The sequence below is a fragment of the Saimiri boliviensis genome, chromosome 2 (assembly GCF_048565385.1).
Source record: "Saimiri boliviensis isolate mSaiBol1 chromosome 2, mSaiBol1.pri, whole genome shotgun sequence".
Lineage (NCBI taxonomy): Eukaryota > Metazoa > Chordata > Mammalia > Primates > Cebidae > Saimiri > Saimiri boliviensis.
In genome coordinates this window covers 217749054-217775294 of record NC_133450.1, presented here as the reverse complement: position 1 = coordinate 217775294, position 26241 = coordinate 217749054, and the positions used below count along the sequence as shown (strand labels likewise).

Sequence of the window (26241 nt, the reverse complement as noted above, 5' to 3'; positions counted from 1 at the left end):
TGTGTTTTAGGATTTTTACATCTCTATTTTGTATATAATACTGCCTTTCTTCAGGTTTCGACATCAAGATTTTCCTTATAAATGGTTATCCAAGAGTATAAAGTGGGTTGGGAAATGTTCCCTCATTTTCTCTAGAAAAGTTTGCATAATATTGATGTTTTTTTAAAGAGAAAAGGTTTACTTGGCTCACAGTTCCACAGGCTGTTCAGGAAGCATGGCAACATCTACTTCTGGGGAGGCCTCAGGGAGCTTTTACTCATGGTGGAGGGCAAAGTGGGAGCAGGCCTCTTACATGGCAGGAGCAGGACTGTATTAGTCCATTCTCATACGATTGTGAAGAAATACCTGAATTAAAAAAAAAAAAAGAAATACCTGAGACTGGGTAAATTTATAAAGAAAAGAGTTTTAATTGGCTCATGGTTCTGCAGGCAGAACAAGTACAACAGCTTCTGCTTCTGTGGAGGCCTCAGGAAACTTACAATCATGGTGGAAGGTGAAGGAGAAGCAGGCAGGTCTTAATGGCTGGAGCAGGAGCAAGAGAGTGGGGAGGCAACCAGATCTCATGAGAACTTACTATCGCCAAGTTAAATCATGAGATACCGCCCCTATGATCCAATCACCTCCCACCAGACCCCACCTCCAACAATGGAGATCACCATTCGTCATGTGATTTGGCCAGGGACGCAGATGCAAACCATATCAGTCACCCAGACTGCTCTTGAACTCCTGGCCTCAAGTGATTCTCCCACCTCAGCCTCTTGAATAGCTGGGACTATAAGTGTGTGCCACCACCCCCAGCTAATTTTTAAAATTTTGTTTTAGAGACATAGTCTCACTATGATGATTTTATTTGAACTGCTGTTTAATTACAGATCTACTTCTTTAACAGATATAGGACTGTTTAGGTTTTCCATTTGCACTTGTTTCAGTTTTGGTCAGCTGTGTTTTTCTAGGAAGACAAATGAGGCCGGGCGCGGTGGCTCAAGCCTGTAATCCCAGCACTTTGGGAGGCCGAGGCGGGTGGATCACGAGGTCAAGAGATCGAGACCAACGTGGTCAACATGGTGAAACCCCGTCTCTACTAAAAATACAAAAAATTAGCTGGGCATGGTGGTGCGTGCCTGTAATTCCAGCTACTCAGGAGGCTGAGGCAGGAGAATTGCCTGAACCCAGGAGGTGGAGGCTGCGGTGAGCCGAGATCGCGCCATTGCACTCCAGCCTGGGTAACAAGAGCGAAACTCCGTCTCAAAAGAAAAAAAAAAAAAAAAAAAAGGAAGACAAATGATCTGTTCAAGATCATACATCTTATAATATGAGTAAACTTTCCAATCTTTAGCTTTTTCAAATGATGTCATATCAATATAATATGTACGTTTAAATTTGTAAACTTTTTCATCTTCTCTACTAGAATATCAATTAGTGGGCAGATTCTATGTTTACTAAAACATTTTTTGTTTGTTTGTTTGTTTGTTTTTTGAAACGGAGTTTCGCTCTTGTTACCCAGGCTGGAGTGCAATGGCGCGATCTCTGCTCACTGCAACCTCCGCCTCCTGGGTTCAGGCAATTCTCCTGCCTCAGCCTCCTGAGTAGCTTGGATTACAGGCACGTGCCACCATGCCCAGCTAATTTTTTGTATTTTTATTAGAGACGAGGTTTCACCATGTTGACCAGGATGTTCTTGGTCTCTTGACCTCGTGATCCACCCGCCTCAGCCTTCCAAAGTGCTGGGATTACAGGCGTGAGCCACTGCGCCCGGCCTTACTAAAACTTTCTGTCATTTGAGTCTTAAGGGCTATAGATATTTGAATTAAATTAAAGCATGCTTGGAGCCAGGCATGGTGGCTCATGTCTGTAACCCAGCACTTTGGGATGCCGAGATGGGTGGATCACTTGAGGTCAGGAGTTTGAGACTAGCCAGGCCATCTTGGCAAAACCCCACCTCTACTAAAAATACAAAAATTAGCTGGGCGTGGTGGTGTGCGCCTATAATCCCAGCTACTCGGGAGCCTGAGGCACAAGAATTGTTTGAACCCGGGAGGTGGAGGTTGCAGTAAGCCAACATCACACAACTGCACGCTAGCCTGGGTGACAGAGTGAGACTCTGCCTCAAAATAAATAAATAAGTACCTTGATTTAAGTAGTTGCTTCAATAGTTCATTTGGGCTTTGTCAGTCAATAGCATACATTTTACTTCTGTAGTAATAAGTTATTAATGAGGGAAAAATATGTTAGGGTATGTATTAAATAAAAAGGTGGGAATAGTGAATTGAAAGTATAGTTCTTTAAATTATTTACTCATTTTAAAATTTATTTTTAGAGATGGGATCTTGCTCTGTTGCTGAGGCTGGAGTGCAGTGGCACAGTCATAACTCACTGCAGCCAGGCTCACTCCCCATCTCAGACCTTCCTCCTGCCTCAGATTCCTGAGTAGCTAGGACTGCAGGCACATGCCACCACACCTAGCTGATATTTAAATTTTTCTTAGAGACAGAGTCTTACTATGTTGCCCAGGCTCCCCTTGAATTCCTGGCTTCAAGTTATCTTCCCACTTCAGCCTCCTGAATAGCTAGGATTATAAGCATGAGCTATCTTGCCTGGCTCTGATTCTTAAACTTTGGGAGTTCCATTTATGTTGTACTTATTTTTCTCAATTACAGTTAATTTTGTTTTTATTTCCTGAAACCTAGTAGAATATGTATTTGCTTATAATTCAAGGGCAATTGAAAGAAAGAAAAATAACTCAAGGCCAGGCATAGTAGCTTACACCTGTAATCCCAGCACTTTAGGAGGTCAAGGCTGCAGTAAGGGATGATTGTACCTCTGCACTCCAGCCTGGGCAAAACAGTAAGACCCTGTCTCAAGAAAAAAAAAAAAAAAAAAAAAGGAAAAGAAAAATAACACAAATTCAGCATATGATTTAGCAAAACTACTTTGATTTTACTTTAAGAGAGATTGTAACTTGAATCATTTTAGCAGGGAGAATTTAATGAATATTTAACATTTCAATGCAATAAAATGTGTCCATGTTGTTATACAAGATTTAGTTTAAGATTCCCATGTTTGGGAAGAACGTGGGTTTGAGTGGTGAGGGTTCAGTTGAAGGTCTCTTTCTATAAAGTATATAATTTGTTGCCAAATAAAATATTACCTAGCAGCAGGTTACATGTGCCAAGAGAGGCCAGAGAAGTCTTACAGTAGAAATTGTACAGAGGAGCTGTCAAACTAGATCCCTGAGGATGTCAGATGGGAAATAAAGCTTATGATGCTAAAATATTTTACTAGATGACTAGGGCATTGGAAATGAATCTTCCAATGCTTGAGTTTTTTATCTTGCTTTTATTTGAAGACAATCAGAATTATTTACACTTACAAATTTAAACTGTTTAAGGTATTTAGTCCGAAATTTAAGAAACTTTGTAAGATCATATTGGCTAAATATTGACTTAACTATATCTTTGTCTTAAAAAGTGTTTACCCTCGGAGATTAAGATTTGGAAACTTATAAGGAGAGAGGCTTTAGGTTCTTGGAGATAAAATATAGTAATGTAAGGAATTTCCTTCTCTATGCCAAAAGTGGAAATGTAGAAAATATGTATAAGCAATTGTGCCAAAGTATTTATCTGTGGTTCTCTTTATTCTTAAAATACATTGCCTGTTTCTGCTATACACATTCAGATACATTGTACAGAATTACAGAGATTTTGAACCTGAAGAACTTTAAAGAACATTCAGATTTCTTTATTTTGTGGGGAAGGGAAATGAGACATCTAACAGTAAACTGATAAGAACAAATATTACACTTGATCTTAGCCAAAAGGCCAAGAAGTGATAGGTAATATAAAAATACAAATAGTTTTCCCAGTATCATGAAGGGAATAGGAGCAGACTTAGCTCTTGGAGAAATAGAAAATTTCCTTATTTACTGTTGTAGTAGTGAGTTATTTGAATTTTTATTTATTTATTTTAGAGACATTGTCTCACTCTGTCACCCAGGCTGGAATGCAGTGGTAGCAATCTTCCTGGCTTAGTCTCCTGAGTAGCTGGGACTACAGGGACATGTCGCCATGCCCAGCTAATTCTTAAGTTTTTTGTAAAGATGGGGGCTCACTATGTTGCCCAGGCTGGAGTTGAATTTTTAGAGGTATATAGTGGCTTTGTTTTGTTGTTGTCGTTTTTAAATTTTTATTATTTATTTATTTTAAAAATAAAGATGGGGTTTCACCATGATGGCCAGGCTGGTCTTGAACTCCTGACCTCAGGTGATCTACCCACCTCGGCCTCCCAAAGTGCTGTGATTACAGGCGTGAGCCACTGCGCCCGGCTGGCTTTGTTTTTTGTTTTTTTTTGTTTTTTGTTTTTAATTTTTTTATCACCAGATGATTTATGAAAGTTGATGGATCAGTTGGCTGTCAGCAAAAGTGAAAAACTGACAAGCCCCTTTGAAGACTGTTACTATTCAGGAAACAAAACAGTGTTGACACCAATTATTTTTTTTTTTGAAACAGGATCTTACTCTGTCACTCAGGCTGAAGGGCAATGGTGTGATCTCGGCTCACTGCAGCCTCTACCTCACAGGTTTAAGCAATTCTCTTGCCTCAGCTTCCTGAACAGTTGGGATTGCAGATGCTTACCGCCATGCCTGGCTAATTTTGTATTTTTAGTAGAGGCATGGTTTCACCATGTTGGCCACACTGGTCTTGAACTCCTGACCTCAAGTGATCTGCCTGCCTTGGCCTCCCAAAGTGCTGGGATTACAGGTGTGAGCCACCACACCCAGCCTCTGCTAGATTTTTGAGGGAGAGTCCATCTTTTTTTTTCTTTCTTTCTTTTTTTCTTTTTTTGCCACGGGGTCTCACTCACCCAGGTTGGAGAGCAGTGGCACAATCTTGGCTCACTGCAGCTACTGCCTTCTGGTCTCAAGCTATTCTCCCACCTCAGCCTCCCGAGTAGCTGGGACCACAGGCACCTGCCAGCACGTCTGGCTAATTTTTTGTGTTTTTGTAGAGATGAGGTTTTGCCATGTTGCCCAGGCTGGTCTTGAACTCCCGAGCTCAGATGATCCCACCCGCCTCAGCCTCCTAAAGTGCTGGAATTACAGGTGTGAACCACCATGCCTGGCCTTAACTTTTTGACTTAAGTTTGAAGATGGTTATTGGTTTGAAATATATATAGTGCTTATAAGAGTTTTTCACTTAGGTAGTTTAAAACAATGATTATAAGATTAGAATGTGGCAAAATAAAATTTTGTCCCTTTAATACAAATTCATTGTCAAGTCATTCACTAAATAATGATTGGGGAAAGAACTATTTTGGTCACAAATATCCTACCTCATTATTATGCTTAGAAATAGATTCTCTCTTTTGGGAAAAACATGATTTACTTCTAAAAAAAAGTATTTCATGGTTTTGCCTGATTAGGTGAGGTCAATATTTTGTCTTACTGTAGATATTTGCTATTTTTGGTGAATAGTTCTTTTTAAAAATGGTTGAGCAAACCCAAGTTTTTGAAATTGTACCAACACATTACCAGTGTAGTTTTATACAAATATGTCCCCACATTTGTCAGTTTGCACTTATTGCTAGTCCGTACCATATTTAGTGTGATAGTGGAGGTCAGAAGGTGTACTTACATAATTATGCACTTTTCAGTTTCCTTTAATCACTAGTGAAAGTGATCAACATAGTTTTATATGATTTGATCCAGGAGTTCATGTCATTTGAAGTAATGCTAAAGCCCTCTTAACTTTGCAAAGATGCATTCTCAAGTTGTTAATTTGGGAAGTTATTTTACTTGGAGCCAATTAAATAAATGTTTGTGTCAACTCTATCCAGTGGCTTCTTCAAGAAAAATAGCTTAAAGTGATTTTAGCTTTCTGTTGTAACAGTGCAAAGAGTTTTTCTTCTTTCCTTTTCTTTCTTTTTTTTGAGACAGGGTCTTGTTCTGTCACCTAGGCTAGAATGCAGTGGCATGATTACATTTTACTGCAGCTTCAACCTCCCAGATTCAAGCAATCCTCCTGTGTCAGCCTCCCCAGTAGCTGGGACCACAGGTGCACACCACCATGTCTAGCTAATTTTTGTATTTTTAGTAGAGATTGGGTTTCACAGTGTTGTTCAGTTGGTGTTGAACTCCTGGGCTGAAGTGATCCACGCACCTGGAATCCCAAGGCTTCCAGAGGCTGCCCACCTTGGCCTCCCGAAGCCTTAGGATTCCAGGTGTGAGCCACTGCACTAGTCCTTTTTTTTTTTTTTTTTTTAAAGTAAAATACAGCCGGGTGCACTGGCTCACGCCTGTAATCCTAGCACTTTGGGAGGCAGAGGTGGGTGGATCACCTGAGGTCAGGAGTTCAAGACTAGCCTGGCCATCATGGAGAAACCCCATCTTTAAAAAAAAAAAGAAAAGTAAAACACATTGTCAGAAATCTCTTCATTTTGCATCATTTGTGCAATATTAGTTTTGTTTGTTTTTTCCTTAATGTCTTGAGAGCCAGGAAAGATGATCTGAAACACAGAATTCGAAACACAGAATTAGATTGAAATATTTTAGGGAGATTGCGAAGTATTTAGATTTAAAGTCTAGAGTTAAGAATAAGTAATGGCAAAGATGTAACTACAAACTTCACAGTGTCCATGACTTAGATGCATTCATGACTCTTCTCCATTAAGATTTCAAATTAACTTTTGAAAACTAGGTACCTCCATGAAACATGTTTGCATCTTACTGGACACTCCTCTGTCATTTTCCCACTTCTGCCAGATGGGTTTTAATATAATAGGAAGAATTGTTACGATGTCAGCTCCATTGTAGTTTGAACTGGAATGATTCTGTTCTGTCAACTTGAAGAGTCCAGTTGAATCACTTTCTGGTGATTGCCTTTGTTTTTTTAGTGTTTAAATGTTCATTTCTACTTGTAATAATCCTGTTAGGATGCATATTACCAACTATATGTGAAGGCCTGGCTATATGGAGCATAAAATTAGATATGCTTCTTTCCTTTGGCTCATAGTCTAAATTTAGTAGGCGACAGTTTCCTTTCCTAGATGTCATTAAAAATAGAAGATACCCATCTGTCTGGAATGGGTTAGATACACTTCTGCCTACAGGCTGAGAGATGAATTATATAACACTAACTTCCTTTTAGCCCCAAGATTCTTAGAAAAATAATGTTTCACTTTTAATACAGAGGCCAAGAGTGTATAGTTTGAATGTTAACCTTAAATTATCCCATAAGTTTGTGAAACTCTGAAAGACCTAAGAAAATTGAATTTTGAGGAGAAATCACAAAGATAAGGTGAAACAGTATCACTTAAGAAATTGGCTTTGAAGTAAACTCTTTTTCCGGTCCCAGATTTACAGTTTACTAGCTGTGTAAGAAAGTTGTTTAACTTCTCTGAGATTGTAACTTCATTAATGTAGTTGGAATAGTAAGGACTGCTTGTTGAGGAGCAAATTAAATGAGTGAATATTTATAAAGTACTTTTTTCGGTGCTTGGGATGTAAAAGACATTTCTAGAAGTGGTTATTATTGTTGATGTTAATATTACTTCTGGTTCTTTTTATTAAAAATCTGCCATCTTGCTGTTAAAAATCTTAATTTAGAGCTCAGGATATAATATGAGGTCAGAGTTAAATAGGGAATTCCTGGGAGTATTTGGAGTCCTGGAAGTCATTTAGAAGAGGACTGAAAATCATCCCCAAAGGACTACCTGTGTTAAAGGATGCAGAAGAAACAGGAAAACAGACTGCGAAAAAGCCATCAATGAGGTGAAAGGAGAACCAGGATAATGATGTCATGAGATTCAAGAGAGACATTGCTTACTAGGTCAAAAAGTTTATTCGGAAGTTCATTTAAAAATATTTTCGGCCAGGCGCGGTGGCTCACGCCTGTAATCCCAGCACTTTGGGAGGCCGAGGCGGGCGGATCACAAGGTCAAGAGATCAAGACCATCCTGGCCAACATGGTGAAACCCTGTCTCTACTAAAATACAAAAATTAGCTGGGCATGGTGGTGAGCACCTGTAGTCTCAGCTACTTGGGAGGGTGAGGTAGGAGAATTGCTTGAACCTGGGAGGTGGAGGTTGCAGTGAGCCAAGATCACACCACTGCACTCTAGCCTGGTGCCTAGTGCAGAGCCAGACTCTGTCTCAAAAAAAAAAAATACATAAATAAATTTTTTTTTTTTAGCATTAGGTGATAATCAGGCAGGGAAAGCCTCTGAGGAAACCATTGAATGGCGCAAATAAGAGGTCCTCGTCTTTGAGAGAGTAGAAAAATGGCTGTAGACCGACCTAGACTTGATTAGGCAGAGAAGGAAGCGTGCAGTGAGGAAAAGTAGAGGGCAGGTGCGTAAGATGGAACCTCATGAAAATTTAGTTGTATAGAGAAGGAGAGAGAGATGACTTAAGGGACAGAAGAAAGTGTTTGGTTAGGGCCGGGCCTGGTGCCTTATGCCTGTAATCCCAGCACTTTGGGAGTCTGAGGCGGGTGGATCACCTGAGGTCAGGACAACATGGGGAAACCCCATCTCTACTAAAAATATAAAGATTAGCCGGGCGTAGCGGCACACACCTGTGATTCCAGCTACTAGGGAGGCTGAGGCAGGAGAATCGCTTGAGCCTGGGAGGCAGAGGTTGCAGTGAGCCAAGATCGCACCATTGCACTCCAGTCTGGGTGACAGAGCGAGACTCTGTCTCAGAAAAAAAAAACAACAACAACCAGTGTTTAGATTTGTTTGTTTCATTTTGGTAAGAGAAGAAATTGGCATGTTCGAAGGCTGAGGGAGAAGTGAAACTTACTGATCGGGGAGTAGCTGATGGTCACGTTGTGGTTGGAGGCAAGTGGGACTGGAATCCAGTGCACAAGTGGTGGCTGGAGGAGCAGCTGTTCTTTATGAAAGAGGAGGAATGAGGGAGGGTAAGTTAGATTGAGGCTGGAGGGGAAAATGAGGAAATTTATGTCGAATGGCCTCTTATCTGTTTAAGTAGGGAAATGGTAATGAACTCATTATTGGGATAATTAGGATAGATGAATAGATCCTTTTCTACTGCTAAATAAATAAAAGCAGACTTAGGAAAAAGGAATATCATCATTTTCCTATGGTAGCATATATTATTATGACATTAGACCAATGGTTCTCAACTAGGGGTGATTTTGTCCCTCAGGGGACATTTAGTAATGTTTGGAGACAGTTATTTTAGTCACCGATGTGAGGTGTGTTACTGGTATCTAGTGTGTGGAGGCCAGGAATGCTGCAAAACATCCCGCAGTGCACAGGATTGCGCCCACATCAAGCTCTCAGGTGTCCACAGTGTTGGAGTTGAGAACCTTGCCTAGACCAGTATGTGCCTGCAACATGCACTTCAACAAAAGCGAAGAAGTTCACGTAACAGCTTGATGTATCTATCCCCTTGTGGGAATCACAGTATATGTTAGTTTTTTAAAGTCTGAAAAATCCTTAAAAGAAAATCTAAACTGTTTAGCTGACTGACATTTTCCCTGCTCTTTCATAGCAACTGTTAACAAACACACTGAAAAATATATTTAGAGGGAAAGGATATACTTTAGTCTCTTGGCTGATCAGTACTATGTATTCATCCCTGTATTTCTAGTGTCTGATACAGTTTCTGGCACATTTTGTGGTATGAAATTGACTCCAGCCTGCACCATTCCCCTGAACTCTAGACTCAAAATTCCAGCTGTCTGTTCTGCATTTTTGCTCAGATGTCCAATAGCTTCTTAACCCTAACACGCCCAAAGTGGAGCTCCCAGTAGACCCTCAGACCTATGGTACCTGCAGTCTCTTCTTAGTCAGTGGCTATTCCATCCTTCCAGTTGCTCAGACCAAAGACCTTGGAGTCATTCTTCAGCTTGTTTTATCCTCTGTATCTAGTCCACCAGTTAAATCTCCGCTCTATCTCTAGGAAGTATTCAGCATTTAATGATTTACCACTCTCTCCACTGATTTAAGCTGTGGCTTGAGTTGTTAGAGCAGTCTTATAACTGGCTTCCCTGCCTCCATTCTTGTCTCCCAATACAGTAGCCAGTGTGATCCTTTTAAAATGTCAATCAAATCATATCACTCCTTGCTCAAAACGCTCCAGTGGCTCCTCGTTTCCCTCAGCATACAAGCTGAAGGCCCTTTGGTGGCCTACATGGCTGTGTGTGAACTGGTTTTTCATTATCTCTCTGACCTCATCCCCTCCTCATCAATCTAAGGCTGGTTCTGCTTCAGTCTCAGTTGGGTTTGTTGCTTTTGTTAAGAGACGGTGTCTCACTGTGTCGCCCTGGCTGGATTCAAACTCCTGGACTCAAGCAGTCCCCACTCTTTAGCCTCCTGAGTAGTTGGGACTGTAGGCGTGCACCACTGTGCCCAGCTTAGTGACAGTTTTTAGTTCAACGTTTTACTGTAGCTCAGACACATCAGGCAGGCTAAGTTGGGGCCTGTGCGCTTGCTCTTTTCTCTGCCTAGAATAATTTCCTACCAGATTTCCCTCATGGTTTATTCTTTCACCTCTTTCAAGTTTTTTTGCTCAGATGTCATCTTAATGAGGTCTGTAGTGATCAGCCTGTTTCCAGTCGCAGCTGTTTGTCTCCTTTGTCTGCTTGCTTTTTCTCCAGAGCACGTGTCACCATCTAATATACTATGTAATTTATATAATTTGTACTGTCTCCCCCAACTAGAGGTAAGTTATATTAGTCCAAGAATATTTTTTTGGTGTGTTTTGCTCACACTGTGTCATCTTTAATTTGAATATTGTCTGACATATAATAGGCCTTTAATGAATGATTGTTGAAAGAATGAATAGTGATTAAGCAAAGACCCTGACTTAGGACTGAAATTGAGTCCTGGTGCTGGCACTTTTCTGCTTTGTGATCTTAGGCATGTCATTAACTTATCTGACCTACTTACTCATCTCTAAAATGGAGCTAGTAGGACCAAGTAGGTTTGTCTTGAGGATTCAATGCAAGAATCTGAAAAGCTCTGAGCTCAGAATCTGGGGCATAATAAACAGTCAATAAGTGATAGCTCTTATTACTACTTTTTTTTTCCCTTCTAAATGTGAAAACCTGGGCCACTTCTGACATATATGTTGCAGGTTGCAATTCTTTTTTTTTTTTTTTGAGACAGAGTGTCGCTCTTGTTACCCAGGCTGGAGTGCAATGGCGCGATCTCGGCTCACCGCAACCTCCGCCTCCTGGGTTCAAGCAATTCTTCTGCCTCAGCCTCCTGAGTAGCTGGGATTACAGGCACGCGCTACCATGCCCAGCTAATTTTTTGTATTTTTAATAGAGACGGGGTTTCACCACGTTGACCAGGATGGTCTCGATCTCTCGACCTCGTGATCCACCCGCCTCGGCCTCCCAAAGTGCTGGGATTACAGGCTTGAGCCACCGCGCCCGGCTGCAGGTTGCAATTCTAAGCTAAATGTGAACAGTCACCACAAGAGACGGGCTACTTATGAATTTGTAGAATACGCTGATATTTGTGCTTTAAAATCTTACATTAAAGCATAGCAATTCCTTTAAAAAATTAAATATGGAATTTTTTTATGATCCAGCCACTCAACTTCTGGGCATATGCCCAAATATATTGAAAGCAGGTAGTTGAACAGATTGGTACACCAAGGTTCATAGCAGCAGCATTCACAATACCAAAAGGTACAGACAACCCAGATGTTCATTGATATAGATGAACAGATACACAAAATGTGATATATCCATACAATGGGATATTATGTAGCCGTAAAAAGGAATGAAATTCTGACACATGCTACAACATGAATGAATATTGAAGACACTGTGCTAAATGAAATAAGCCAGACACAAAATGACAAATATGATTCCACTTATACAAGGTACTTAGAGTAATCAAATTCATAGAGACAATAGAATTTAACACCTGTTACTGACATACACATGATTCCCCCATATTCATTATTCATTCTAAAAGTCTGGAATGTTCAAGGCCAGCCAGAGCCTAAGCCAAAGTACCAGTGATAATTCCTACATTTTGCCTAAACATAAGGTGTATATTTGTTTTTCTTTGAAGGATGAAAATTGGGCCGGGTGCAATGGTTGTTGCCTGTAATCCTAGCACTTCGGGATACCGAGGCTGGTGCATCACATGAGGCCAGGAGGTCGAAACCAGCCTGGCCAACATGGCAAAACCCCATCTCTATTAAAAATACAAAAAACTTAGCCAGGCATGGTAGTGCACACCCGTAATCTCAGCTACTGGGAAGGCTGGGTCACAAGAATCACTTGAACCTGGCTGGAGGCAAAGGTTGCAGTGAACCGAGATCGTACCACTGCGTTCCAGCCTGGGCAACAGAGTGAGATACTGTCTCAAAAAAAAAAAAAAAAAAAAAAAAGATAAAAAGTGATTTCTTTCATAACAAAATTCTATAGGAATTACATCATGCTTAGTTTAATTTGGGGAAATATCTGCATATACATTTTCTCTATTTTTTCCTGGATATGAATATGTATTCTTAAAATTCCTAAAGGATGCCAAGAATGTAGCTAACAGTATCAGAAATAAACTTCAAGGAAGCGCTGCTTCTCTACATCTCAACAAAAGCGCTTCTCTGCATCTCAGCAAAATCCCTTACAAGTAAATCTGTTTTTAAAGTTTGTCTCAAAACATTTGCAGTAAAGACAATTTTGGACACATTTGTCTAATTCTTTTTTTTTTTTTAATCTGTGATTCTGCCAGTTGAGAAGACCTGGAAACAGGAGGGAGAATTTTGATGTTGTAGATGTTCTTGTTGATTAAGGGATAAGGGCACATACAGACAAACCCAGGAATTATCTGACTTCTGCTAAAACACTAACAAAACATCTCCAGTACTAGCATGGATAATTGCTTTTGGCATGGTAGCTATTACCTCAGACAGACTGAAAGTTTGATAACTAAATTGGAGACTTCCCTTTGCAGTTCACAAATAGGAAAAACACCACCACAGAAGTTCTCTCACACATCTGACGCCCTTTGTTTCTTGATTTACCAACAATGTGACTGTGTCTTACAGCCATGCCTCTTCTTAGTATTCTTAAATTATAATGTTACAGTTATTGGCCTGCCAAAATGTTTGACATATAACATTGAACAGTTCCAAATAAGATTGAAACAATCTTGTTACTCATGAGAGTTTGTTTTTTCAAGGCTTCTGTTTCATTTTATGCACCAGTATAGTCATTTTGTAGAAAATAAAGGTTACACTGCTTTATTAAGTCTCTTTTACAATTGTAATCCAGATTTACCATTCAATAAGAGATAATGTTGTTATATTTTCAGTTATATTCTAAATATGTGCTGGGCATGGTGGCTTACGCCTGTAATCCCAGCATTTTGGGAAGCTGAGGCAGGAGGATTGCTTGAGACCAGGAGTTTGAGACTGGCCTGCACAACATAGCAAGACCTTGTCACTACAAAAAATAAAAAAGGTTATCCAGGTGTTGTGGTATGCATTGGTAGTCCCAGCTACTGAGGAGACTAAGGTGGGAGGATCTTTTGAACCCAAGAGGTTGAGGTTGCAGTGAGCTGTGATTGTGCCACTGTACTATAGCCTGGGCAAGAGAGTGAGACAGGGTCTGTTAAGACAGGTTGCAGTGAGCAGAGATCGCGTCATTGCACTCCAGCCTGGGCAACAAGAGTGAAACTTCATTTAAAAAAAAATTCTTAGAATATTCATACTCTTATAAATATTCTTATATATGTAAGAATGTATATATATAAGAATATATATACATTCTTAAAAAATGTTGATGTTGAAATATTGAAATTTCTATTGCTATTATTTTAATTATTGGAGGATCATGAAATACCTATAATCTCTTCTTTCTTGGAATGTATATTTCAAGCAACATATCCTTCTGAAATATCCAGAATTTTTTTTTGAGACAAGTCTGACTTTGTTGCCCAGGCTGGAGTACAATGGTACGACCTTGTCTCACTTCTACCTCTACCTCCTAGGTTCAAGTGATTCTCCTGCCTCAGCCTCCTGAGTAGTTGGGTTTATAGGCACCCACCACTATGCCCAGCTAATTTATATATTTTTAGTAGAGACAAGGTTTTGCCATGTTGGTCAGGCTTGTCTCGAACTCCTGACCTCAGGTGATCCACTTGCCTTGGCCTCCCAAAGTGCTGGGATTACAGGCACGAGCTCTCACGCCCAGCCAGTATTTTGCCAATAACAAAAGGATATTCTTTGGAAACACCAGACTCATAATGGGAGTTAGGGAAGTGTTTCTACTTCTTTCTCTTCTTCCTGCCTTTTTAAAACTGTAAGAAAGACCATCCTGGTATATGAAATAAACTTCATTTGCCCATAAAATATTTAAACTATTAATATGTTGAAGATGACATATATCTGTGTGTATATCTATTTTAGACCTTTAAACTCTGGGATGTTCAAAGAACTAGAAGAAAGAATGATTTAATTTATTCACTTTTTTTCCCAAGTTATTATTTTGTTTTCCGAGATGGAGTCTTGCCCTGTCTGTCAGGTTGGAATGAAGTGGCATGATCTTGGCTCGGAGCTGCTTCTGCCTCCTGAATTCAAGTGATTCTCCTGCCTTAGCCTCCCAAGTAACTGAGATTACAGGCGTGCACCACCATGCCCTGCTAATTTTTGTTTTTTGTTTTTTGGTTTTTTTTTTGAGATGGAGTCTTGCTGTGTCGCCAGGCTGGAATGGAGTGGCGCACTCTCGGCTCACTGCAGCCTCCGCCTCCCGGGTTCAAGCGATTCTTCCACCTCAGCCTCCTGAGTAGCTGGGACTACAGGCACATGCCACCAAGCCCGGCTAATTTTTGTATTTTTTTTATTTTTATTTTTTTAGTAGAGACAGGGTTTCATCATGTTGTGAGAGCACAGGGTTGGGAGGAAATGTGGGCAGAGTACTGACAGCAGTTGTAGCCCTCACCCAAGTTATAGAGATTTTAAAGAGATTGGGGCTTAATTCTTTCTCAGTTTAAGCCTCCTAGGCTTGTATGGTGGCTCCACAGAGATCCAGGCTCCTTCTGTTCTTTTCTTTTGTTTTGTTTTTCCAGGATCTTGTTGCTCTGTCATCACTAGGTTATTGCCCACATCCATGTGGTCCAAGATGCTCAATATTATGTCCATATTCCCATTAGAAAAAAGAGGAAGAGTCAGGAGGAAGAGAGCACGTTAATTTCTCTAAGGACAAGTTCTCAAAGTTACATCACTTCATCTCAAATCCCATTGGCCATCATTTAGTTCCATGACCACACCTGGATGCAAGGAAGACTAGTGTTTATTATGGTTGGCCTTATATGCCCAGTTAAAAATAGGAAACAGTGTTGTTATGTAACCATTTCCGTAGAAGGAGAGAACACATATTGTAGGACTGCCTATTATAGGGATGTTCATTTTCTATTTTATAGGGATATGCTTTGTTTTTTAGTTTTAATAAGCATGTATTTTTCGTTTTAACTGTATCACTGGTTAGGGACTCCAGAAAGCAGAATTTGAGACACAATTTAATGTGCAGAATGTTAAGGAGGGCCCTTCTGTTAAACTCCAGTGGAAGGGAAGAAGCAAGATCTGGCAAGGAGAAATTGAGCTGTCGTACAGTCTGAACAACAGATGCTGACTCCACAGGGAGCTCTGGAGCTAATGTGGACTTGTAGAATTGCCCTGCCTTGAGCGAAAATGGCTGGACCATTTATACCTTTGTCTTTGTTGGTTACTGGATGAGGGCTGCCTTGGGAAGCACATGACCTTGGGCAAGGCAGCTCTGCAGAGGTGATCCCTGCAGGGGCTGACAGCTCTCCCAACAAGTTCTTTCTTGAGGGGAGAGCTGGTTGACACATATGTATGTCCGTCACAACTTGTGTGTGTGTGGAAGTAATTAATACATTTTATGTATCCATTTTATAATTTAAAAAACTAAAGTTGGCTGGGCATGGTGTCTCACACCTGTAATACCAGAACTTTGGGAGGCCAAGGTGGGCAGATCACCTGAGGTTGGGAGTTCAAGACCAACCTGACCAACATGGAGAAACCCTATCTCTACTAAAATTACAAAATTAGCTGGGCATAGTGGTACATACCTGTAATTCCAGCTACTTGGGAGGCTGAGGTAGGAGAATTGTTGAACCCAGGAGGCGGAGGTTGCAGTGAGCTGAGATGGTGACATTGCACTCCAGCCTGGGCAATAAGAGCAAAACTCTGCCTCAAAAAAAAAAAAAAAAAGCTAAAGTTTCTTTCATTCCTTTATCAACAGTTTTCTTGTGTAACTATTAGTACTGGGCTTTATTCTAGACACTGGAGACAGGGAAATATCCCTGCCACCATGAGGTTTGTATTGTATTTGGAGATAGATAATACATAAATTTTGACTGGGCATGGCAGCTTACACCTGTAATCTTAGCACTTTGGGAGGCTGAGACAGCCGGATCAGTTGACCTCAGAAGTTCGAGACCAGCCTGGGCAACATGGCAAGATCTCATCTCTGTATAAAACACAAAAATTAACTGGGCGTGGTGACATGTTCCTGTAGTCCTAGCTACTTGGGGAGCTGAGACGGAAGGATTGCTTGAGCCCAGGAGGTCGATGCTGCAGTGAGCCCTGTTGGAGCCACTCATGTCAGCCTGGGTGACAGAATGAGATTCTGTCTCAAAAATAAATAAATATAAGAAAGAGTGTTGCTGTTTTATATGGGGGTGGTCAGGGACAACTTCTCCAATAAGCTGATTTGAGTTAAATAATGGAATTAGCTATGCAGATATTTTAGGAGAAGCGGTTCAAGCTGAGATTACTGCAAATACCAAGACAGCCCTGTGGCAGGAATATGTAGAGTGTTGGTGTGTACATGAAACAACAAGGAGACCAGTATGGCTAGAATGAATGGAAATAGTAGAATGGAAATAGTAGAATGAAGAATAGTAGGAGATAAAGTCTTGGATACAATAGTGGTGATCAGATCGTATGAGACCTAGTAAACCATTGTAAAGACTTGGGGACCTTCTCAGAATGAGATGGGTAATCACGTGAAGATTCTGAGCTAAGTGATAGAATTTGACATATTTTAAAAGATCACCTTGTCTGCTATGTTTGGAATGAACTGTACCTGAGCAACTGGAAGAATGGAGTTGACTGTAAATAGAGTAGGTTTTTGGGGTGAATAGTTGCAATTAAGTTTTGGATCTGCTAAGTTTGGAGTACCAATTAGACATTCAGATAGAAATGACAGAAAGTTAGAAAATGGAGACTGGAATTCAGGGGAGAGATCCAGTGTGCAGATTAAAAAATGTAGGTGTTGTCAGTGTACGATTGGTGTGTAAAGCCATGAAAATGCACTGTCACCTATGGAATGAGTAGAGAAGAGAACATCTCCGGGATCTGAGCTTAGGAGCACTCCAACATTTCCACATCGGATCATGAGGTAAAACATCAGTGAAGACTTTGAGAAGGAGCAGCCAGTGAAGTAAGAGGAGGAAGTGATATATTTATTTTTTTGAGACAGAGTTTTGCTCTGTTGCCCAGGCTGCAGTGCAGTTGCACATTCTTGTCTCACTGCAACCTCCACCTCCTGGGTTCAAGTGATTCTCCTACCTCAGCCTCCTGAATAGCTGGGATTACAGGCATGCGCCACCACACCCAGCTAATTTTTTTATTTTTAGTACAGATGGTGTTTCACCACGTTAGCCAGGCTGGTCTCAAACCCCTGACTCCAAGTGATATGCCTGCCTTGGCCTCCCAAAGTGTTGGGATTACAGGTGTGAGCCACCACACCTGGCCAGAAATGATGTTTTAGAAGGCAAATGGGAATGTTTCAAGAAGAGGAAAATGATCAACAGTGTCTAGTGCTGTTGATAAGTAAAGTAGGATGAAGACTGATAATGACCCTTTGGATTTACCTGTATGGAACTCATTAGTAGTGACAAGCAGTGATTCAGTGGAATGATTGGGAACAAAGTGAATTGGTGTGTGTTCTAGAGAGAATGGGGAATGAATGGGAGACAAAAACAGCACAGCTCTATAGACAAGTCTTCTAAAGAGTTATGCTGTGAAGGAAAGTAGAGAAACAGCATGAAGGCTAGAGGGGCATGAGAGCTGGGAGCTGGAAAGAGTTTTAAGTTGGAAACTAATGCACCCTGTTTGAATGTTGATGATAGTTATCTAGCACAGAGGGGCCCACTGGGGATGCTGCAGGAAGAGAACAGTTAATGGGCTGATGTCCTTGAATAACAGTTAGAGATGTGAAGGTTAATGCATGAACGAAGGGCTTGGCCTTAGTAACAAAGTTTAATCAAGATAATAGAAAGGAAGACAGAATTATATATATGGCTACAGTTGCAAGTAGATAGTACACTGTTGGGGGGCATGTATGGAGGATCTTTACTATTGCCTCTGCTGTTTTTGTTTGTTTGTTTTTGTTTTTGAGATAGAGCCTTGCTCTGTTGCCCAGGCTGGAGTGCAGTGGTGCTATCTCAGCTCACTGCAGCCTCTGCTTCCTGGATTCAAGCCATTCTCCTGCCTCACCCTTCTGAGTTACTGGCACCATGCCTGGCTAATTATTATTATTACTTTTTGTTATTTTTTTAGTAGAGACAGTGTTTCACCATGTTGGCCAGGCAGTCTTGAACACCTGACCTCAAGTGATCCACCTGCCTCAGCTTCCCAAAGTGCTGGGATTACAGGCATAAGCCACCACGCCAGTCAAGCCTCTGTTTTTTAGTGAAATATAGAACAATTGCCATCAGCTGAAGAGTGGGGATGGAGGTTGAGATGTTGGATATTTGAGGAGAGAAGAGAAAGTGTGAGCTTTGTGAGCTCTGGAAAGTGAAGAGTGAGTGGACTAGGGAATGTGGTGGAAATGCCCATTCTGTGGTCATGCATTAAAAGTGAGATCAGTCAGCATGATTATGTGTATTTCTTCAGCCTTGTTTAGCAGCCCAGGTGCAGGCATGGAGTAGGTAGAAGGTTGGATTTAATTGAGTGATAAATAAAAAGTAAGTGTTCACTTTGAAAGCTATTTTTAGGAGGTTGGTGATGTGAATGGTATTTAGAATTTTAGCTTTTTAATTATACCCATTTTGGAAGGCTGAACTTAGTGAGTGACAGGTCATTAAAAAAACAAAGAAAGAAATGGCATTGTTCCAGGAAAGGTTCTTGGTTGAAAATTACAAACCTTAATTCTAGCCAACTTAAGCAGAAAATGAATTTATTTGAAGGTTGTCAAGTACTTCACAGCATGGATGGAAAGACTGGAGAATCTGGCTCAGAAAATAGGCAGAAACCAAGGGAATCCAAAGATGTGTAATCATGGCTGAAGTCACGCCCCTGGGGAAGTCTGGTTCCGGATGCCCTTGCGACCATTTTTGAACCCTGGTATTGCGTCTGTTGGAGTGATTTCTGAACCTATCCTTTTGTATTTAATCCACTGGCTCCATATCAAAGACCTCTAAAAAGATTACTCTGAGGCCAGGCATGGCGGCATACCCCTGTAATCCCAGCTCTTTGGGAGGCTGAGGTGGGAAGATCTCTTGAGTACAGGAGGTTGCTACTATGTCAAGAATGGAGTGTAGGAGGGTAAGAGTAGAAGTGGGGAGAATAAGGTATGAGGCTCCAAAATAGATGATAATGACTTGGACTAGGATGATGACTGGAGTTGAAAAGAAGTGGATAGATTCATGAACTAGCCCATTAGACTGTTAAAATTCTTGTTTAGGGAACAATTTCTTTTCCTTCCTCCACCCATTTCTCCCCCTTCCTCTTCCTCCTCCTTCCTCTTCCTCATCACTCCATCATTCCTTACTCTTTCCTCCTCCTCCTCCTCTCTCTACATCTTCTCTCTTTTTCCTCTCCTTCCTCTTCTACTTATCTGCCTCTTTCTTCTTGAAATCTAGACCTTTTTAGAGGTCTTTTGTGCACTCCTGTCTTGCACAAGGCAGAGTAACTTATCTAGCAGTTATTTTATAAAATCCTGTAGTATTCATCATTTCTTAATTAAGAAAATACTCCTACTCCTAGTACGTATACTCATATACCGAAGGGGGTTGTTGTAGTCATTTCAGAATTGAGTTCAAGCCTAGACACACACAAATAGTTTATGTCTTCTAGGGCATTACATGCTTGCTGTCTAGGCTAACCTTTTTTTCTAGGTGTGGGTAATTGAGAATACGTGATCTAGGTTTCACCTCAACTGTATTTTCCAGCACTCATTAGTTCCTTATTATATTTACATATCTGTTATTAGAAATAGGCCAAATGTTTATCCATTAATTTAAAAATAATGAGAAAGAAAACAAATTTTTTTATCTTCCTAAAATAGTGAAGGCCAGCTACTCAGAGACTGATATGGGAAGATCACTTGAGCCCAGGAGTTCAAGGTTACAGTGAGCTGTGATTGTGCCACTGCACTCTGGGTGACAGAGTGAGACCCTGTCTTTCTCTTAAAACAAACAACCCCTCCCCCAACACACACACACACACACACACCCCAAACCAAAAAAAACAAACAAAAATTTGAAGCTAGATCACTGCTTCAAACTTAATGTGCATACAAACCATCTGGAAAGCTTGTTGAAATGCGAATTCTGATTTTGTAGGTCTGAAATGGGGCCTAGGATTCTGACTTTCTGTTAAGCTCTGTGGTGATGCTGATACTGCTGGCCTATAGATCTCATTTTGAGTAATAAGAAACTAGATAATAATGTTATCCTTTGCACTTTCATGTTTGTATGAGTTATTCTACTTTGGGGCATGTTTTGGAGCCATTTAATTTGACCAAAGGTTAAGTAGTATATTTTAAGAAGATTGAATTGTATAACCTTTTTCTGCCTTTTTTTTTTTTTTTGGTCATATTCTTGAAGGTTATAGTACTATAAATAGCTTAAGGTTTTTAGTTTCAGCTTTGGAAATAGATGAAGAGAAGTCTCAGAAGCAGTATAATTTTTATTGAATTATTAAATTTGCCACAGCACAATTGGTTTATCTACTTGAGGTAGTTTGAACTGCAAGTAGATTATTGGTGACTGAATTAAGAATAAGAGAAAAGATGCAATGTTGAAACTTATTATTAGATATGTAGAATACAGTTAAGAATTGAGGAGTTTCTGTTTTGCAGGATTGGGACTGCTTTGGCTAGGATATATGGTATGTCAGCACTGGGCTTCTTAGCTGGGGGTGATCTGCCTACCAGGACACATTTGGTGATATCTGGAGACATTTTTAGCTGTCACAAGTTGGGGGGTGGTGCTACTGGCATCTAGTGGGTAGAGGCCAGGGATGCCGATAAACACTCTACAGTGTACCTACCAGACAACTCCCACAACAAAGACTTACTTGGCCCAAAATGGCAGGAGTGAGAAGGTTAAGAAACTCTATGTTCGGTGGCTCACGCCTATAATCCCAGCACTTTGGGAGGCCGAGGTGGGTGGGTCACGAGGTCAAGAGATCGAGACCATCCCGGTCAACAAGGTGAAACCCCATCTCTACTAAAACTACAAAAATTACCTGGGCATGGTGACACACGCCTGTAGTCCCAGCTACTTGGGAGGTTGAGGCAGGAGAATTGCTTGAACCCAGGAGGCGGAGGTTGCAGTGAGCCGAGATCATGCCATTGCACTCTAGTCTGGGTAACAACAGCGAAACTCCATCTCAAAAAAAAAAAAGAAACTCTATGTCTCTATGTTAGGAAATTTTCAAAAGCACTTTATTTTTAAAATTAAAAATAATACAGCCAGGCATTGTGGTTCATGCCTATAATCCCAGAACTTTGGGAGGCCAAGGCATGAGGATTGCTTGAGCCCAGCAGTTCAAGACGAGTGTGGCCAAAATAGTGAAACCCCATCTCTACAAAAAATTAATATATTAGGTGGGTTTGTGCATTAGTCTGTTTTCACATTGCTATAAAGAACTACCTGAGACTGGGTAATTTATAAAGCAAAGAGGTTAAATTGACTCACATGCTATAGCCCGTACAGGAATCATGACTGCGTAGGCTTCAGGAAACTAACCATCATGGAGGCAGGCAGAGGGGAAGCAGAAATGTCTTACCTGCCTGGAGAATGAGGAAGCGAGCACAGCAAGGAGGTGCTACACACTTGTAAACAACCAAATCTTTTGAGAACTTACTATTAGGAGAACAGCAAGGGGGAAATGTCACCTCCTATCAGGCCCCTCCTCCAACACTGGAGATTATAATTTGACATGAGATTTGGGTGGTGGTACAAATCCAAATCCTATCAGCATAGTGGTGTGCATCTGTAGTTCCAGCTACATGGGGTGGTGGGGTGGAAGGATTGCTTGAGCCCAGGAGTTTGAGGCTGCCATGAGCTGTGATTGTGTTACTGCACTCCAGCCTGGGTGACAGTGAGGTTTTGTCTAAAAAAATAAAATAAAATAAAAAAAATTGAGACCATTCTGTTGATGTACCAACAAAAACTTTTTAAATGAAAAAAAATTAAATTTACAGAAAATTAAATAGAATAGAATAATCCCTATGTTCTGATCACCTCATTTTAACAATCATGAATTGATGGCCAATTATATACTTTATGTATATTATATCTATAAATTTGATGTATTTGAGTATATCCACACTCACCTAACCCTATGTTTTTGAAGCAAATTATAGGTATCACATCATTTCATCTGTAAATATTTCAGTATGTATATTTAAAACATGAGGGCTCTTTTTTTTTTTTGAGCCATTATTACACACAGAATTACCAGTTTCCCTGATTCGTTATCTCTCCTCTCTTTGTTTTTATCCAAACATTTTTTGTTTTTAATGAGATTTCACATAATGAAAGAGTGCTAATTTTACAAAGCAATGGAAATTGATGCTACATAGGCCAAACAAAAGCTATCTGCAACTAGTACTTTTTTCTAATTCTTTTTCTATTATGTCCTTATTTATTTGGAAGTGCCATGTAAAGTAATGCAATACTTTCTCTTTTCTACTGTGTCTGTTTTGCAAATCACCTTTCTCATCTTTTTCATTGTTTTCTGAGGTATCTTCAGGCTTTGGTGTATTTGCTATAGCAGTGGCCTCTGGGGACTATTTAAAGGAACAGTACCTGCAGGAATCATTTACTTAAGTAGTGGTGAGCTTCTTGAAGGCAAGGACCAAGTCTTACCAGCTTTCTGCCTGATACCAGTAGCATGTCCTCAGTATTTGTTGGATGACTGCTACTAATCTTAAGGGCGTCATCATGCCAATATTGATTGATATGTCAATCAATGTTACTGGCATGTGTTATTTACAGAAAAAGAAAAAAACAACTAAGTGTGCTTATTTAGCTATAACATGTCTATTGCAGAGGAGATAAGTCAGATGTTAACACTTGGTACCTGCATGTATGGGTGGCCTCCATATAAGGAGGTGAAGCAGAGAATGCTGCTTTCTCTGGTTACATTCCTTTGTTTCTTCTTAAACTTATTTATAGGGTAACCATATGTCCCAGTTTGCCTGACACAGTCTAGTTTTTACACAACTAATAGTGTCTCAATTCTTTTCATTCAAAAAATTGTCCCAGTCTAGGTGGTAAATTAAATGGCAATCTTACTTACATAACGTTTAATGTATGCCAGACTCGCTTCTAAACACTTGACATACATTCTCACTTAATCTTCATGATAACCCTAGGAAGCAGATTCTATTATTCTACCTATTTTACATATGGGGAAGTTGAAGCACAAAGAGGTCAAATAACTTGGCTAAAATCATGCAGCTGTATTTGAATAATAAGTGGGCAGCACCAGGATTGGGTGCAGGCTGTTAGGCACTGGTGCTCTTACCCACTCCACTGTTGCCCCTATGCTGATCCCAAATATATCTGCCTTTGTAGACTACATTTTGATCTATAAGAAATCTCCGGATAATTAATCTGTATATTATCAGATCAGCAGTCTGGCTAAGGCTTTGGAATTTGAAGGGTTTCCTTTGTTTCCACAAAATTGTTATAGGTTCCACATGTACCACTAGACCAATCCAATTACAACCTTCTTTCTCAGAAGATTGAATGGTGACCTTTTTTCATCTTTGTAATGCCAGCTATTCAGTATTCCCTCTGAGACCTTCCAGTGGTGAGGTTTCCCAGCTTTTGGAGTCTCAAATCCCTGCCACGGTCACCTTCCCTTACCTATGACCACCTGTGGTTTCTGAAGTTCCCTCTCCAGCACCTAGAACAGTGCTGGCCATAGAGCAGGCACACACAAACTGTTTCACTGCCTTTGATTAGTTCATATTTTGGAGCTGCCTGGAAACAGTGTTCAAGGCACTTACATAAGGTGCTTTAAGGAAGAGGTTATTTCACACAGCTACTGCTTTCAAGTAGCTTACAATTTAGGAAATGGATGATGAGTGTACACCAGTAACTATGATATAAGGCAACTAAGCTTTATGAATAAAGTATTTTAAGAGTCAGAAAAAAACAAATTGTTTCTGACAGGAGTAATCCAGAAAAGTTTGATGGAGATGGTGACACTAAGTCAGTTTAATAACTTCTAAATTGGCTAAAAAATCACTGTCTTCTTGTCTAAACACAGGTTTTATGTTTGCTAAGGGTAGAAGCTTGACGGAAGAATAAGACTTGATGAACCTCCAGGAGAAGAGGATGTGTAGCTTGACACTTTGTCCTCTCGGGAGGAATCCTCAGTTAGCAGTCGTGCTTGGTTTTATGGTATCATCATTATCATTATCGCACATTTTAAACCTCTAGATGGCTCAGATGGAACTTTTTCTCAGCAGCAAAAAATTATATACATTTTGAGACAGGGTCTTGCTTTGTTGCCCAGGTGCAATCATGGCTCACTGCATTCTCAACCTTCTGAGCGTAAGTGATCCTCCTACCTCAGCCTTCTGAGTAACTGAGACTACAGGTGTACATCACAACACCTGGCTAAGTTTTTAATGGGGACTCTTGGGCTTAACTGATCCTCCTGCTTTGACTTTCCACAGTATTGGGATTACAGACTTGAACCACTGCACCCAGCCAATATTTTTTCTTTTCTTTTCTTTCTTTCTTTTTTTTTTTTTTTTGAGATAGAGTCTTGCTCCTGTCGCCAGGCTGGAGTGCAGTGGCGTAATCTTGGCTCACTGCAACCTCCACCTCCCGGGTTCAAGTGATTCTCCTGCCTCAGCCTCTCAAGTGCACGCCACCATACCCAGCTAATTTTTTTTTTAAGTAGAGACAGGATTTCATCATGTTGGCCAGGATGGTCTCGATCTCTTGACCTCGTTATCCACCTGCCTCAGCCTCCGAAAGTGCTGGGATTATAGGTGTAAGCCACCACGCCCGGCCCCAGCCAATATTTTTTCAATATGGAATCCTGATACAGTTATTTGATTTTTTTCATTTTTGAGACAGAATCTCGCTATGTCGCCCACAGCTGGAGTGCAGTGGTACGATTTCAGCTCATTGGAGCCTTCACTTCCTGGGTTCAAGTGATTCTTCTGCCTCAGGTTCCTGAATAGTTGGGACTGTAGGCGCCTTTTGTATTTTTAGTAGAGACAGGGTTTCACCATGTTGGCCAGGCTGGTCTTGAATCTCCTGACTTCAGGTGATCCATCCACCTTAGCCTCCCAAAGTGCTGGGATTACAGGCATGAGCCACTGCACCTGTCTGTTAATTAATTTCTAAAAACCATTTAAAGTCTATTGATGTTCCCAAGATATTTTTTCTTAATAAAAACACAATCTACTTTTATTACAATATAATTACATTTGCCTTTTTAATTGTTAGTAATAAAAAATGGTTACTTTTCAAAAGGATTTATCACAGTAGTCTAGTAAGATAGGGTAGTTAGTGCTCATTATCCTCAGCACAAATGAAGAAACTGAAGTTTGATAAAACTGTAAGCTACATGACTCTGGGGAAAATGGTATAATTGGGGCCTGGACTTGGGTCTTCAGAATTCAGATCCAGTGTATGTATATTACATAGCCTTATTTAGCTTATTAGATTTAAAAAAATTAAAAAATATCAATATAAAGAACAATTAAAGTTGTAGTTATCTCATGTTACAATCCCCTTTTAATAAATGTCATTGGCTGGGCCTGGTGGCTCATGCCTATAATCCAAGCGCTTTGGAGGGCAAGGCAGATGAATCACCTGAGGTTGGGAGTTCAAGACCAGCCTGACCAACATGGTGAAACCCCATCTTTATGAAAATAAATAAATGAATAAACAAATAAATAAATAAAATAAATGTCATTATAGGCCTGGCGCGGTGGTTCACGCCTGTAATCCCAGCACTTTGGGA

General features: G+C 40.4%; 1 protein-coding gene and 1 pseudogene across 4 annotated transcripts in view; one reads left to right on the top strand and one right to left on the bottom strand.

The window, feature by feature from the left end:
* The window catches only part of SCAI (suppressor of cancer cell invasion), a 198912-nt gene that overhangs the window by 40582 nt on the left and 132089 nt on the right, over positions 1 to 26241 (top strand). The window lies entirely within an intron of this gene.
* LOC120366517 (U2 spliceosomal RNA) lies at positions 3695 to 3830 on the bottom strand (annotated as a pseudogene).